The following is an 18,126-nucleotide window of genomic DNA, read 5'->3' as shown; positions in this document are numbered from 1 at the left end:
TGCATGTGGGCAAAACTGTTAACAACACTGAAAGCGTAAATAGTAATAACTTCCCTAAGATGTCTGGAGTGCAAGTCATATTTAGCGTGAATAAGTCGAACCCCCCGACAAAGAACGCATATTATAATGTCCCAGCAGCCTTTAGGGAGGCCGCCCGCAACCGATTACATGAGATGGAAGAAAACGGGATAATCGAGAAAGTATCGAGAGCGCCGCTCTGGATAAGTGGCGTGTCTGCCGTGACGAAAGGCAAGTCAGACTTCCGTCTCGTGGTTAACATGAGGGCGCCAAACAAGGCCATAAACCGAGAGTATTTCAGGCTGCCCCTGGTAGATGAAATGCGAGTTAAACTTCATGGCGCAAAATATTTCACGAAATTGGACCTGGAAAATGCGTTCTATCATCTGGAACTAAGCGAAGAATCAAGGGATCTTACAACCTTTCTCACAGAAAACGGAATGTATCGTTTTACACGGCTGATGTTCGGGGTCAATTGAAGTTCTGTAGCTGTACAACAGAATAATTTACTCACTGAACAATTCGTGAAGTGTATTCGAGAATCAGGCTCATTACATACTTACAACCCGTGTTGTTTTTATTTTCATCCTTCCTCTCGCTGTTTACTGTCAAATGTCAAAAAGGCGAATTGCAAATTGTGGACTCATACAATTACATCACCACTAATTACACCACCTAATTTGCAAACGAACCGAAAAAACGGTGCAAAGTCGTATAGCGGTAAGATAGGGTAAGACACTTCAGTGACTGCAAAAATGGGGGATAGGAATCCTTTTATTTGGATTCGTTTATTTACATCATTTTTTTTGAGAGAGAGGGAGATGTGTGGCATATAGAGTAAAAGTGCAAATAGAACTTAATTCAGAACTTGTCCCCCGTTGCTATCGTGTGAGCAAACAGCGGCAGAACGGACAATGTCTTAACACACACATCGAGCCGAACTCGTCCTCGCGCACACACACTCTCGTGAGCGACTTTCCTCCACATCTCCTCATTCTTGGATCAACGCTCGAGAAGGTGAGTTGCACAGTCCCATCGGATGCACGAAGCCGTCACGAACACACGAAGCACTATGTCGTCAACGCTAATTTACTTCCACTTCGTTTTGTTTTGGTTCGACTTTCTCGAACCGGACCCACTTGTTACGTCCGGACCCACTTGGCACGTCGGTAAACCCGGGCGGTGCGTCCACATTTAGTCGGCTTTACCGGGCAGCCAAGGCCGATTGGCGTAATGTGGACGCGTCTTTATTATTCAAACGGTTCAAAAATTACCTTAAATGTCGATCGGTTTCGGGCGCGAAGCTGCCCATCTACGGGACAATGTCCGACTGATTATTCGTTGTTTTCGTGCGTGTTGTGTAGTCGTCCGAAGGTTGAAGCGTTAAGTTACATGATGTGATGGAAGGATCATCTTCATTCATCAGCAGCTTCTGGGATCTGCTGATGAACATTGATTCCCATGCGTTAAGTTGTGTTGACTTTCGGACGTATTTTATCAGCATTGCTTTCGTCCAATAGACGTTGTGGTCAAAGCTGGTGGTGTGTACCGCTACTGCTGAGTGTGTACCGCTACTGCTGAGTCATTTGGTTTGCTGTTATCTACTGCCGTTCTATGCTCCCTTATGCGTACCTTAATTTTTCGACGAGTTTGCCCGATGTATACAGCAGGGTAATCTCCGCACGGTATTTCATAAATCCCGGATTGATCATCGGGAGAAATCTTGTCCTTCAGGTTACATAGCAAATCACGAAGGGTATTCTCGCTTTTATATGGGCACCTTACACGATCAACCGGATTGACAATAAGTGTCTTCAATATCGTGACAGCTAGGCTTTCAACATCTGATCTAACCTCAATCAATATTTTTCCACCTTACACGGTCAATATCGCCCTCAACCCGAGACAACGAAAATATCCACGATGCCTACTGGCGACATTTGAGTTTGGGATCCAAACTAAATGGCTAAATGCAATTCTCAATTGGTAAAATTTGAATGAAAATATCTACTTGGTATTATTTAATTAGTTGAAGCGCGTAGTCCTAACCTTAACTTAACCTATTTCCCCTGAATTTTCAGATATTCCTACTAAAATGTATTATTATAATATAACGTCAATTTCAGACATAATTTTTGTATGGGATTTTCTCACCACTTGCAGAAAAAAAGTGATTTGTATTCACATAGAATACCAATTTGATTCGTAAAAGTTAATTTTCATTCATAATTTACACTTTTGAATTCGGGTTTTCTTCTCAAAAATACATCATAATACTCGTTTCACAAATACAGACTGTTCTTTTCAGTTTCAGAGATGCCAGATTATTTTAGTTTGCGAAAATATATGCAAGTTATTTTATCTGCAAGCAAATGTTTTTATTCCATAAATGAGACTATGACAGTAGAACCCCGATTATCCGCGAGCGGGTGATCCGCCCTGTGGATTATTCGTGACTGCGAGTTCCATAGTAAATCAATAGGCCTTTCCGGAATTTGTTAGTGAGTGGTAGGCCCATGCTCTTTTGTTGTGGTCATGGCTTTTACATTATTTAGCCACTGGTGTACACGACCTTATAGATGGATAGTTGATTGATTTCTGTATTGATAGAACATAGTTTTTATGTTGAAACATCTCTTTTCGTGTTTGCATTTTTTTTTGTCTTTTAATGGGTCATCCGCGATTTTCGCTAATCGCGATGAGTTTGCCCGACTATTCCGCGGATAATCGGGATTCTACTGTAGCTTGAATTAACACATGATGCTTTTTCATCTGTGATTTTCCCAGATCTTCTCATTCTCCAAATTTTATAGCGGAGTGTGAAGAAACACACAACCCGCTCACTAGCGCAAAGAATGACCGAGTTCAACGTTAAAAAATTTCTAAAACGTTGTTAAGTTTCATCCACTCTCTCACCATCACATTGTCAGTTTACTTTGAAGTTTTGATTTGTATCGTGAAAAGTACCGTATTTTGCTATTCAAAGTATCGGTTTTCCAAACCAAAAGCTTCCATTTATGATTCCTACAATTTCAGTAGTTTATAAATTTTAATTGCAATCGCAAAAAAACCTAACAAAAATTAAATGTGCGCTTGCATATCTGGCAACTCAGTCTGGAAGTCCGTGAGGTAAAACGTCAACATCATGCATCCATATGAAATGTCACGATATTGATGCTCGAAAATCAGAAAATCCGGATATCTGCGTCGTCGGCCATGTTCAGCTGTCATTATGCTCTCAAATGTCATCATATTGTCAATAAAGTTGACCGTGTAAGCAGAGAAGAGAAGTGGAACTTGAGAGAAAAAAGTGGCAACGATTTGTGGCAAGAAAATGTAAACAGTGAAAAAATTGACAGATGGTTTACGCTCTAAAAATTGAACATATTGTTAAGATGTCTCTAAGAGGGTGGGAGACATCATATATAAGGTGGGAGGTTCGTATATAATGTTAGCATCATCATGATAAACACGGCGAATGGGATAGAAATTATGAACTGAAAATTGAATAAAATATACATATACACGCTGAAACGCTGTGAACAAATATTATAATGCATTTTTATCGGCTTATGTATAATGCATTATCAAAATAAACCCATATGTATTGTAATCATAACTTGCTGTTCTATTCATAACAACATTTATGGTCGTATTTCACCAATGATGACAAATGTGTAATTTACGAATGAAGCTTCGCCATAGAAACTGAACATTGAAAAAAAATTTAAATGTGGTAAGAGCATCAGTTGAAATATTTTAAAGCATTCTCATCGGAATAAATTGAATGATACAATAATTATACGACTAAATAATGTATGTACGCTTAAAAAACAACTTAAAAATATGATTTCTGAATAAATTTATTTTTTTTCAGTTTCGAACACACCCCGTAAAAAGCCATTTTTTTAAATACCCTCTGTTGGTATTGTATCTAGAATTTACAAGGTAATGAAACGTTAACGTCAGTTAGTTTTTAGTAAACAGCTTTTTAGCTGCCGGGGAAATTAACACCAAACTATATACTATATATATTCCATGCCAATTATTGTTCGTAATTGTTCTTTATAGTTTTCATTCAAGGGCGCTACATTTTTTTATATTTTTTCTCGAAAGCTGAGGATTTTTTAGATAACATATCCAAAAATGTGTCCTTCTTCGTTTTTAAATTATGATTTTTCAAATTTAACCGATGGTTCAAAAAATCATGTTTCTCCTTTTTTCCAAAAATTACGTTTTTCAAAAATTCATAACTTTTGATCTACTGAACCGATTCAGATAATCGACATAGTTAATTCAAGTCAATAATTTCACACTTGCAAAAAAAAATTTTTTTATTTATAAAAAAACAGATACGATTATTAATCACGAAAACAAAATTAATTTTTTTCGCAAGTGCAATATTTTTCCAAAAAATTCTAGGCTTTAATTTAAATTTTTTGAGAATAGGAAAAAGGGGAAGAAATTAATATTCCGAACTATCGGTTAACTTTAAAAAATTATAACTCAAAAAAAAAGAACATATCTAATTTTGAGTTAAAAATCCTCAGTTTTCAAGAAAAAATATAGAAAAATATAGCGCCGTTGGTCCCGAAACCATGTAAACTATAAAAACGGATACAATCAAGAATTACAAGAAAAAAATTCAAATTTCTTGCAAGTTTGACATTGTTTCCGCGGTGGGAATTGAACTGTTTGCGCACTTGAAAAGTCGGACAGGAACTACGATAGAACTAAAACTATTTTCACCACTGTTTTAACCACACGATACGAATTATACTTCAGAAAACTTTTTATTTGATTGACTACGAATACAGATACGTTTCAAGCGTTCTCCTTGGCCTATTCGCTACTCGTTTCCGTATTGATAGATATGGGAATTAAGTGCAAATAGAGATTCATCTCAATTGATTCCTGTCTCTCTATCGAGATCAGTTTCTCTCCTATCTGAAGCTTAATTATAGCAGATGCAAGCTGATTCTAGTGAGATGACTACATATAAGTTCATTACTGTTGTAGGATTTTTTGATCATGAAAGTTTCGTTGCGAAAACTCTTAATATTCTAGGGTTGCTCCAACAGACATTTTTTCCAAAAAAGACTAGCTCATTAACTTCAATTTGATGTATCGATTATCTGAATCGGCTTAGTGGTTCAATAGTTATGAGTTTTTGATAAAAGTCATTTTTGGGAAAAAGTGAAAAAAATCGAATCACCCCAGCAAACATTAAATCATATAACTTTGCATATGATAAGTTACATAAATTCGTATCAAATCACAATCGCATAAAATATCAATCAAAATATCGATCATGTATATCTAAACTCGAATAAAATGCAAAAACACGATTTTCCATGTCATCGATGGATTGAGTGGTAATATTGTCGGATCAAATCGCATATCAGTCCAAAAAGCATCGCATATCGTTATATACTGCTTTATATGCGTACACAATATGGCATATACGTATATAGCCTCCACTTTTGCGTGTATATGCTAGTTATATGCATCATATATCATACAAATGTGTCTTGGTTGTATGTATATCGCCTCCAATTATAGCTATTCATACGACTTAATGTTTGCTGGGACCCAACAAAAAAATAATACAGGTTCAATATTTTACCATAAAGAAAACAAGCTACCAATTTTCACGAAAATCTGAAAACCACTATATCAGTTTGGCATGGAATGGCTGCAATAATACTGCAGTAATACTGCAATAGTTCACAAATTTCAAAGTTCGCGTTTTTCTTGTTGTTTTTCATGTCTTTTAGTGCGGCCATAATAATAATTAAGATTACTGCATTTGGATTGATGGTAGAAAATATCATTAACTTCCTTGAATAGTGTATGTGATATAATCCACTTTATATATGTATATATATTAATAAATATTTTCAAACGAATACATTTGTCAAACAAACTGCAAAACTAAATACTTTTATACTGTGCCTTAATTTTTTGATTTTAACGTTTAAAGACTCTTCAATAAAAATGGCATTGAAAAACTGAGTAAAACTGACATACGATTATGACGGATGATTGCTTCTTGATTGACGCGTGCTCCAACTGGCGAACTGCCAATTAAAAGGCACTCCAACTAAAAAAGCGCTATAAAACTACTATAAAACTCGTTTTGTCGTTTATGAGTTTGTTTTTTTTAAGTTACTACTAGGCATGTTTGCGGATTAATGGAAACATATGATATGTTGATCCTTGATATTAGAATGAAAGTTGACAATTGGAAAAAAAAAAACTGGAAGTGGGTTATATCTATGGTATAACCGCAAGGGTGACGTAGGACTCTCGTTGATATAGAGATCATTTGTATGAAGTTGAATCTGAATTCATTCTGAATGAATGAATATTTGGAGAACTTCGAAAACGAGAGCGTTACGTTGGAGGCACAAGGTTTTGACGTAGGACTACGTCTAACCGGAAGATATAGGGGGTGAAATGAAAGTCTAGGCACTGAACAAGTAGGAAAAAATGCAAGATTTGGAACGCTTATAACTCGAGCATTTCTCAATAGATCGCAAAGGTTTCTGCATCAATTGATAGGAAATATATCTACGCATCTATCATAATGAATAACATTTCATTTTTCTTGAGATAAACAATTGAATAATTGTGAAATATCAAGCATTGTCCAAATACACTATGTGCCCATTTTTTATTGGTCTATTTTGTTCTCCTCAAATCGTACCGACCAAGACGGGCAACCAGAGCAGCAGCGAAATACAATGAAGCACGATTGGAGAGGAAAAAGAAAAAAATGAACGGAACATTGGTCGCAGTCTCACACATGCGTAATTCTCGAGTCAGCCAGTCAGCTTAAAAATCCCCGCTCCGCTGCCGTAACGATCATTCTTTGTGTGGACACCGACTTGACAACATCGTTGCTGGACGAGCTGGACGGCGAGGGATCGAGTGCCTTTCTCAAGGCAAGAGGGTGGAGGTGATAGCGCTGGAGTAGAGTAGAGTAGAGTTTTCAAAGGGCCTTTCTCAAGGCTAGAGACGAATGAACTGAAAAAGTTTAAAGTCTCTATAATACAATACCTTCCTTCATTCCGTAACGATCATTCTCATCCAAACCTAACACCACATATTTTCGCATCACATCACATCAACAAACCAAGGACCAAGGATCCCAAAACCAAACCAAGGATCGCGACGATAAGAAAACCCGCATTCAGAACAGACCACAATCGGTTCCGTGGACACCAAGACAACAACAGGCTGTTGCAGCGAGTGGCAAACGCAATCGCAAAATGGCAGCAGGTAGCAGAAGAAAAAAGTTTGTTCTTTATACAAACTGCTTTGGTGGCAAATCCAGAACAAGGCGGCATCAAGGGCGTTCGAAATGGTTTTTTTCAAAACCACGAGTACTAAGTTTTCTAAATTGGAACCATTCCATAAAACACGGCGCTTATCAGAGTTTACGAAATACAGTTGTATAACATGCATTCTAAAATAATATCCAAAATAATAATAAAACATAAATTGATTTTTTCATAATTTGTTTGCCAGGATATGATGAGTATGTGAATTTGTCAGTTGTTCTGAGCTTATTGATGGTTGTGGACTTTCGCAATTATTCAATTTTCACCAATTCTTAAATTGCCTCCAGATTGAAAGTACAGTAATTTACATTTATTTCGACATTTAGCTAATTGAACGGACATGTAATGCAACATATTTAGTTGGACATTTTTGTAAACATAGAAATCGGGGTCCAAATTATGACCCCACATTGAAAGTCGACACTCTACCACTGTCATCGCAAATGTTCAATTACAGGTTAAAATCGCCTCCAATGCGACACTGAGTGGCGCTTCGGCACGTCGCATTAAGTGTAATTTACTGTACAACATGTCACAAAGCTGGATGGGAAGAAATTTTCTAACTGTGAAAGCTGTGGCGAGTGGCAAACGTAATCGCTAAACAGGAAGGTTTAGCCGAACAAGATAGGTATATCGAGTGATTTTTTGACGTAGGACTACGTCTAACCGGAAGATATAGGGGGTGAAATGGAAATCTAGGCACTGAACAAGTAGGAAAAAATGCAAGATTTGGAACGCTTATAACTCGAGCATTTCTCAATAGATCGCAAAGGTTTTTGCATCAATTGATAGGAAATATATCTACGCATCTATCATAACGAATAACATTTCATTTTTCTTGAGATAAATAATTGAATAATTGTGAAATATCAAGCATTGTCAAAATGCACTATGTGCCCATTTTTGATTGGTCCATTTTGTGCTCCTCAAATCGTACCGACCAAAACGAGCAACCAGAGCAGCAGCGAAATAGAATGAAGCACGATTGGAAAGGAAAAAGAAAAAAAAAATGAACGAAACATTGGTCGCAGTCTCACACATGCGTAATTCTCGAGCCAGCCAGTCAGCTTAAAAATCCCCGCTCCGCTGCCGTAACGATCATTCTCATTCAAACCGTACACCACATCGGTTCGCATCACAACACATCAACAAACTAACACAAGCAACCATGTCTGGATATGGCAAAGGAGGAAAAGTGGAGGGAAAGGCAAAATTCCGCTCGAACCATTTTGGACTGTAGTTTCCCGTAGGTGTATTCGCCAATTGCTCCGCAAGGGTAGCTAGGCCGAGCGCGTTATTACCAGTGCACCAGTCCACCTAGCCGCCGTTAGTTTCGGCTGCCGAATTGATCGCTAAACAGGAAGGTTTAGCCGAACAAGATGGGGATATCGAGTGACAACAAAACAATAAACGCTTTAGATTGAAGATAATTTTGTGATCCTGAAAAGGACCCTTTTTAGCCTGTATGTGAATCCAACGAGCGAACAAATCGTAATGAATGTATTTTTTTGCCATCGCTCCCTTTTAACGCTCATTCGTTCGTCTCGTTGGACTCGCCCCTCTGGCTGAGTCTGCCGATTTGTCTCTATCCTGTGAGTGTGTACCGCTAGAGTATAAAACACGCGAACCCCAAAAAAATATCTTATTTTCTTTCAAACCGTAAACCCGTGTGGTTGTACGGCATTGGCATCGTGGACGTAACAAAGGAGGACAAGTTAAGGGAAAGGCAAAGTCTCACTCGAACCGTGCAGGTCTCCAGTTCTCTGTTGGTCGCATTCACTGATTGCTCCGCAAGGGTAACTAGGCCGAACGGATTGGTGCCGGAGCACCAGTATACCGAACAGCGATTATAGAGTTTCGGCCGTCGGAGTGCTCGAGTTGGCTTGCAAAGCTGCTCACGACAATCAGAAAACCCGCATCAAGAACAGAGCAGCTTCGGTTCGGCGCTCATCAAGACAACAATTAGTTTCAGTGAGTGGCAAAGTGTTTCTCCGGCACGTCGCATTAAATGTAATTTACTGAACAATATGTCACAAGCTGGATGGGAAGAAATTTTCCAACTGTGAAAGCTGTGGCGAGTGGTAAACGCAACAGCTAAACAGGAATGTTTAACCGAACAAGATGAGAATATCGAGTGATAACAAAAACACAACACCAAAGGTTCTTTTCAGAACCATCAACATATTCATAAAGAGTAAACAGTAAACTAATCCATTTTTCATGTAGATAGGTAGGTATTCACGTAGAAGAAGAAAATAAAACAATATATTTAAAATATATATTTAACAAAAGCTGTCCCCTTTGTATAGTCCTACGTCACTCCGGTTATGTCCCCGACATTACCCACCCGTCTTTTTTTTATGCATCCAATATTGGATACGGAAATATCCTACTGATGGGGAAGAATAATCTTCAGAAGCTATCCTGTTAATTGCGATTGATTGAAAAACCACAAAACCAAATATATTTGGTCACAGTGTTACATGGATAGAAAACATTCAATTAAACTCTTTCACATGAATATATTTTGAAAATTCCCAGAGGAACTGGCAGATTATTTTCAGTAACGATTAGTTATTTCCACATTTTCCTCGATACTGGAAGCCCACCAGTGGTTAATGCCAACTCGATAACCACCTGTTAATAGCACTTGATTGAAACATATTTGGTCACAGTGTTACATGGATAGAAAACATTCAATTAAACTCTTTCACATGAATATATTTTGAAAATTCCCAGAGGAACTGGCAGATTATTTTCAGTAACGATTAGTTATTTCCACATTTTCCTCGATACTGGAAGCCCACCAGTGGTTAATACCAACTCGATAACCACCTGTTAATAGCACTTGGTTGAAACATATTTGGTCACAGTGTTACATGGATAGAAAACATTCAATTAAACTCTTTCACATGAATATATTTTGAAAATTCCCAAAGGAACTGGCAGATTATTTTCCAGCAATGATTAGATCTTTCCGGAACTTTCTCGATGCTGAATGGCATCCTAACGAAAAGAGTTCTGCGCGTGTATGTGTCGATCCTTCGCCGTCCACCTCCTCCAGCACGTTAGGCAACGATGTTGTCTTGTCGATGTCCTCACGAAAAATGAATGTGTCTCACCACCAGAATATCGCTTAAGTATGCTTTTTGTGTGTGATTGAATCGAGAGAAGGTGTGGTTTACAATGGCAATTTGGAAGGCAAACTTGAGGGGAATGAACTCTCTGAGGGGAATGAACTCTCTGAGGAACTTTCGGCGACTGAGCAATAATCGATTGCGGGCGCATACAATATTGGATACGGAAATATCCTACTGATGGGGAAGAATAATCTTCTGAAGCTATCCTGTTAATTGCGATTGATTGAAAAACCACAAAACCAAATGTATTTGGTCACAGTGTTACATGGATAGAAAACATTCAATTAAACTCTTTCACATGAATATATTTTGAAAATTCCCAAAGGAACTGGCAGATTATTTTCAGTAACGATTAGATATTTCCACATTTTCCTCGATACTGGAAGCCCACCAGTGGTTAATGCCAACTCGATAACCACCTGTTAATAGCACTTGATTGAAACATATTTGGTCACAGTGTAACATGGATAGAAAACATTCAATTAAACTCTTTCACATGAATATATTTTGAAAATTCCCAGAGGAACTGGTTAAACCAGTGGTTAATGCCAACTCGATAACCACCTGTTAATAGCACTTGATTGAAACATATTTGGTCACAGTGTTACATGGATAGAAAACATTCAATTAAACTCTTTCACATGAATATATTTTGAAAATTCCCAGAGGAACTGGCAGATTATTTTCAGTAACGATTAGATATTTCCACATTTTCCTCGATACTGGAAGCCCACCAGTGGTTAATGCCAACTCGATAACCACCTGTTAATAGCACTTGGTTGAAACATATTTGGTCACAGTGTAACATGGATAGAAAACATTCAATTAAACTCTTTCACATGAATATATTTTGAAAATTCCCAGAGGATCTGGCAGATTATTTTCCAGCAATGATTAGATCTTTCCGGAACTTTCTCGATGCTGAATGGCATCCTAACGGAAAGAGTTCTGCGCGTGTATGTGTCGATCCTTCGCCGTCCACCTCCTCCAGCACGTTAGGCAACGATGTTGTCTTGTCGATGTCCTCACGAAAAATGAATGTGTCTCACTACCAGAATATCGCTTAAGTATGCTTTTTGTGTTTGATTGAACCGAGAGAAGGTGTGGTTTACGATGGCAATTTGGAAGGCAAACTAGAGGGGAATGAACTCTCTGAGCTCGGAACTTTCGGCGACTGAGCAATAATCGATTGCGGGCGCATACAATATTCGATACGGAAATATCCTACTGATGGGGAAGAATAATCTTCTGAAGCTATCCTGTTAATTGCGATTGATTGAAAAACCACAAAACCAAATGTATTTGATCACAGTGTTACATGGATAGAAAACATTCAATTAAACTCTTTCACATGAATATATTTTGAAAATTCCCAAAGGAACTGGCAGATTATTTTCAGTAACGATTAGATATTTCCACATTTTCCTCGATACTGGAAGCCCACCAGTGGTTAATGCCAACTCGATAATCACCTGTTAATAGCACTTGATTGAAACATATTTGGTCACAGTGTTACATGGATAGAAAACATTCAATTAAACTCTTTCACATGAATATATTTTGAAAATTCCCAAAGGAACTGGCAGATTATTTTCAGTAACGATTAGTTATTTCCACATTTTCCTCGATACTGGAAGCCCACCAGTGGTTAATACCAACTCGATAACCACCTGTTAATAGCACTTGATTGAAACATATTTGGTCACAGTGTTACATGGATAGAAAACATTCAATTAAACTCTTTCACATGAATATATTTTGAAAATTCCCAGAGGAACTGGCAGATTATTTTCAGTAACGATTAGATATTTCCACATTTTCCTCGATACTGGAAGCCCACCAGTGGTTAATGCCAACTCGATAACCACCTGTTAATAGCCGCGCGTGAATGTGTGTGTAGCGATGTCTTCCCAGGGAACCGTTTGTGGCATCACTCTCCTCCTGATAGATTCCCTTCTGGCCTAGGGTGCACAAACAGGCTCTTGGTGACACCGTTCATCCGCGCTTTCATGATAAATAAAGAGCTTCACCGCAACAGCGACAACATGCTCCAATCGCTGTTCAATTAGAACTGAGTGGATTTCCGAGCGCCGCTCGCTTATATACCAATTGGTGATTTCAATAGCCTGTTTTGAAAGCAATTTTAAGACTATTGAAACAAGTTTTCGGATCAAAAAGTAACAAGTATATAACGCGTAGACATTTTATCTTTCGAATGAAGTGTTTATCATACCATTTCGTTCAGTTGTTTAGGAGCTATTAACGCTCAAAATCTCGGTCTCCGGCGTAACGCTTTCGTTTTCGAAACTTTGATTTTACACCCCGGTATAGAAATGAAAGACGTAGTCCTACGTCAAAATAAAATTCATGTGAATGGAGACGATTTTTGTGTACAGCACATGCCACGTGGGCTTTTTGCTGATTAAATAAGTAAGATTTCTTCCAAAACGTCATAATTTTACAACCATTGAGTCGATTTCAAAAATCGTAATATCAAATGAAATCTTATTCTTCTATGAATCAACTTCAATCTGTCATTCAAACAAACTCAAAAATTAAATACTACATAAAAACTTTAATTATAAAGTTTAGAGAATTTGCGACTTAATTTTCTACAATTCGCTCTTTCACACCAAATTTCTATCTTGTCGCAATTTCAAACCTCTCAAAATGATAGGTCAAAGAACGAAAAGCAGGAAAAATTAACAAATAATGGGGGGTAAATAATAAAGCAAAGGTAATCATGGATTTTTAATAGATTAATCTCATAAAAATATTGAAAAAAAAACATTCCTTTTTTCATTTCTCTTTCAAATTTTGATAAAATTGCACTGAATAGTTAAATAAGGGCAATATTAATATTTGAATAAACTTATGTAATTATAAACATGTTTATATAAACCTTCCCATCTTCTCATTTTTCATTAAAGACCTTGCGTCAAGACAGGTAGAAATCCATACACTCTCAAATCAAGTGTGCCTGAAAAAAGACGGGTGGGTAATGTCGGGGACATAACCGGAGTGACGTAGGACTATACAAAGGGGACAGCTTTTGTTAAATATATATTTTAAATATATTGTTTTATTTTCTTCTCCTACGTGAATACCTACCTATCTACCTGAAAAATGGGTTAGTTTACTTTTTACTCTTTATGAATATGTTGATGGTTCTTAAAAGAACCTTTGGTGTTGTGTTTTTGTTATCACTCGATATTCCCATCTTGTTCGGTTAAACCTTCCTGTTTAGCTATTGCGTTTGCCACTCGCCACAGCTTTCACAGTTGGAAAATTTCTTCCCATCCAGCTTGTGACATGTTGTTTAGTAAATTACATTTGATGCGACGTGCCGGAGAAACACTTTGCCACTCACTGAAACTAATTGTTGCCTTGATGAGCGCCGAACCGAAGCTGCTCTGTTCTTGATGCGGGTTTTCTGATTGTCGTGAGCAGCTTTGCAAGCTAACTCGAGCACTCCGACAGCCGAAACTCTATAATCGCTGTTAGGTATACTGGTGCTCCGGCACCAATCCGTTCGACCTAGTTACCCTTGCGGAGCAATCAGTGAATGCGACCAACAGGGAACTGGAGACCTGCACGGTTCGAGTGAGACTTTGCCTTTCCCTTAACTTGTCCTCCTTTGTTACGTCCACGATGCCGATGCCGTACAACCACACGGGTATACGGTTTGAAAGAAAATAAGATATTTTGTTGGGGTCCGCGTGTTTTATACTCTAGCGGTACACACTCACAGGATAGAGACAAATCGGCAGACTCAGCCAAAGGGGCGAGTCCAACGAGACGAACGAATGAGCGTTAAAAGGGAGCGATGGCAAAAAAATAAATCAAGGTGCTACTGACATTCAACCGATTCGGTCGTGTTTTTAGCGCCCTTGTAAAAGAGTACGGAAAAATAGGAGTTTTCTCGCACAACTAATCAAATGCTTAGAGCAGCCTTTCTGAAGGCTTGATTAGTCCTAAATACAAATTGATTTTCAGCATCGCAACCCGAGGATAGCAGAAGAGGATATCAACAAACGTTCACTGCGGTGGCGGTGCTCACCGGTTCGCCGGAAAAAGCGCGCGCTTTTTCGGCATCACGCCCCTTTCTGGATCGGCGGAAGCCGTTCGAAAGGCATAAGCTGTGTGATAGTGACTAGTTTTTGGTAGTGATAATTATTAATAATATTTTAAAAATATATCCGCATACTGACGGTGAAGTGAAGAAAAATTCTAAAAACGAAAATTTTATAGTGAATCGCTCGCGTTCTTTCGAGCACATTGGTGGTTCTTATAAGTGCTTTCAAAAAAATAGTGTGAATTTCTTGGTACATATCCGCAAGTGATTAGCCCAATATTCAATTTTTTCATAAAGTGCTCTGCAAAAGAAAAATCTATTCTCCGGCTACACCTAAGGTGTAGCCGACAATCAACATGGCTTCCAGTAGCTCAGGGCCTCCGAGAGGCCGGGCTACAAACTTCTATGAAGGTAAGCCAACCGAAGCCACCGCTCCACTTTGGGCGGACCCATCGAATGGCAACCTGCAGATACTGCTCTTGAGGGCTACAGGAGACAAGGCTCTCCCATCCAACCCCTTCGTAGTCAGCAAGACTTTAACGTCGGCAATCAAAAATTTCAGTAACTTCAACAGTGCCAAACCACAGAGAGACGAAAAAAAGAACCTTCAATATATTCTTACCACCAGGGACGAGGAATCAGTAGGTAAGCTTCTCCAAATTAACAAACTTATTGACAACACACCTGTAGAGATTATTTTCCACCCCACCCTAAACCAACGCAAATGCGTGGTTACATGCAGAGACGTGATTAATATCACCGAAACCGAATTGCTGAAAGAGCTTTCCGATCAGAAAGTGATCGATGTCAAGCGAATCACCAGAAAGGTAGGAGAAGAAATTATCCCCACAGCTACACTAATCATAACGCTTCGTGGAACTGTTGTTCCCGAATTCATTTATTTCGGTTTCATTCGCGCTGGGACTCGGAATTACTATCCGAATCCAATGCAGTGCTTCAAATGTTTCAACTTCGGACACACCAGCAAAAGATGCAAGCGTGAGAATCCGCTTTGCAGAAATTGCAGCAAAGAGCACCCCAAAGATTTTGATTTTAAATTGTGTAATACACCAGCACTATGCATTAATTGTCAAGGGAACCACTCCTCTTCCAGCAGGAAGTGCCCCGTATGGCTAAAGGAAAATGAAATAACAAAAATAAGAATCGATCGTGGTATCTCTTACAAAGAAGCAAAAATCAATTCCAACACCCAAAATGGTCCAACTTATTCGAGCGTCTTGCAAGACAGGCTCAACATTCGGGAACCAGTAGCTGGCTGCAAGTGCAAATGCAGCTGCGCCTCGGCCGTTTCGGCCGCTTCTAGTCGCGAAAGCACCCCCTCAATCATAGACACAACCATGACAGAATCGTCTACTGAAAGTTCAACAACCGAATCCGATAGTGAATCGGTAATTTCAATGGATACTTCTGAAGGCCTGAAAAAAAACAAAAGAAAAATTTCGAAAGGTTCATCCTCAGATTCAGATCCAAAATCTGAAGATGAAACCCAAACTAACAAAGACAAGAAAAGAACAAAAAACGATCTAAGAACTACATCACCAACAAATAACAACTTTACCACACCAACAAGAAACAACAACACCAACAACAACACACATCAAACAAAAAACAACAACAACAAGGCACATTCCACAAAAAACAACACACACACAACAAACTCTCCAAATACCTCTACACCAAACAAGAACGACATCAATACCTCGAAGAAAGCTTCTCTTTCCAAGGGTAAAGGACCATCGAAATAATTCTCCTTGAATAGTTCAAACATACACACATTTAAGACTTAGGAATTAGAGTCAAAAACACCAACACATTCACTCCAACACAGAAATTCGGGATACAATGAAACATCAGAAGTATCCGACGAAATATTCTAGAATTGAAAATGCTTATTTCAAACTCTAATCCCACAGTCATAGCCCTTCAAGAAACTATGACTCCAAACAACTTCGATAAAAATTTTATTTCAAAGTACATCACATACTTTAAAGAGGGTCCCAACCCCTCAAAAAACGGAGTTGCAATCGCAATCAAAGATGGCACTCCACATGATCTTCTTCCCATTACCACTGATCTTCAGGCAGTGGTAGTGCGCATTAAACACCCCTTTCCAATCACCGTCGTTAGCATCTACATCACTAATGATTCCGATCCGAACACTCTACACGGACAACTGGACCATCTGTTCGCCCAACTTCCCGCCCCAATCATGCTTATGGGTGATTTCAACGCCCACTCATACGCCTGGGGAGGTGCATACCTCGATCGAAAAGGATCCATCATTGAGGATTTCATATCCGACCATTCTCTTCTCCTTCTTAACAACGGCCAACACACCAGAATCCATTATTCTGGTACTACTTCAGCCATCTCACTATAGTATCAGACAAACTCTCTTCAAAACTTTCTTGGAACATCCACGATGATACTTGCGGAAGCGATCATTTTCCAATCTTCACTTCCTTCGGCCAAACTTCTCCAGAGTTTTCAACAAGGCCAAGATGGAAATTTGAATACGCTGACTGGGCTGGCTATCAGTTTGACATTGAAAACCGCCTCTCCGCTAAACGAGATTGGACAGCCGAGGAATTCTCCAAAGTTGTCCTAGAAGTTGCAATGGTGCACATCCCCAGAACCAGTGGCATCCCTGGCAGGAAATGTGTCCCATGGTGGTCGCCTGAGCTGAAGGCAGCGATCAAAGGTCGACGTAAGGCCCTACGCAAATTAAGAAAGGCCCATCCGGACAGCCCACTGAGACCCACTCTGCTTGCAGAGTTCCAAAGGGCTCGCAAAGAAGCTAAGACTGCTATCAACACAGCCAAGCACAACAGTTGGGTTAAATTCGTCAGCGAAATTAATCCCAACGCGTCAACAAAGGATTTATGGAGTAAGATTGGCAGGCTTCATGGAAAGAAAAGAAGCAAAGAATATAATCTTCTAATTAACGGTCAATACACCAATGACCGGAAAATCATCGCCGAGGCGTTTGGAGATTTCTTTGCTTCCGCCTCCTCCAATCAAAACTACGACCAAACCTTTCTAACCCACAAAACGGAATGCGAAAGAATTCCCATCGATTTTCATACCGATGTGGAATTTGACTTCAACAAAAACCTCTCCCTCAAAGAGCTCGATTGGGTACTGAACAAAGTCAAACAAGGATCCACAGGACCTGATGACATCAGCTACCCTATGCTTAAGAATCTACCCCATCTCGGGAAAAAAGCACTTCTGAAGCTCCTCAACAAAGTCTGGGACAGTGGAACCCTCCCCAGTTGCTGGAAAGAGGGTTTAATGATCTGTATCCCGAAACCAGACATGAACAACCATCTTCTTGACAATTTCCGCCCCATCACTCTTCTAAGTTGTGTTGGGAAAGTCTTGGAAAAAATGGTCAATCGACGCTTAACGACTTTTCTAGAGTCAAATAAGCTGATTGATCCCAGACAATTCGCCTTCCGTGCGGGAAAAGGTACAGAAGATTGCCTCGTAGCAATCGAAAAAATCCTAGACGACGCAACTGAAA

At 39.0% G+C, this 18,126-nt stretch overlaps 1 protein-coding gene and 1 long non-coding RNA gene across 7 annotated transcripts in view; one reads left to right on the top strand and one right to left on the bottom strand.

Moving 5' to 3' along the window:
- LOC129779715 (choline/ethanolamine kinase) overlaps positions 1-18,126 on the top strand; it is a 62,489-nt gene that overhangs the window by 28,339 nt on the left and 16,024 nt on the right. The gene's annotated exons all lie outside the window — the stretch shown is intronic.
- Positions 1-18,126, bottom strand: part of LOC129779720 (uncharacterized) — an 87,355-nt gene that overhangs the window by 60,342 nt on the left and 8,887 nt on the right. The window lies entirely within an intron of this gene.

This window comes from Toxorhynchites rutilus, chromosome 3, assembly GCF_029784135.1.
Source record: "Toxorhynchites rutilus septentrionalis strain SRP chromosome 3, ASM2978413v1, whole genome shotgun sequence".
NCBI classification, from domain to species: Eukaryota; Metazoa; Arthropoda; class Insecta; order Diptera; family Culicidae; genus Toxorhynchites; species Toxorhynchites rutilus.
This window is presented reverse-complemented; position numbering and strand designations above follow the sequence as displayed.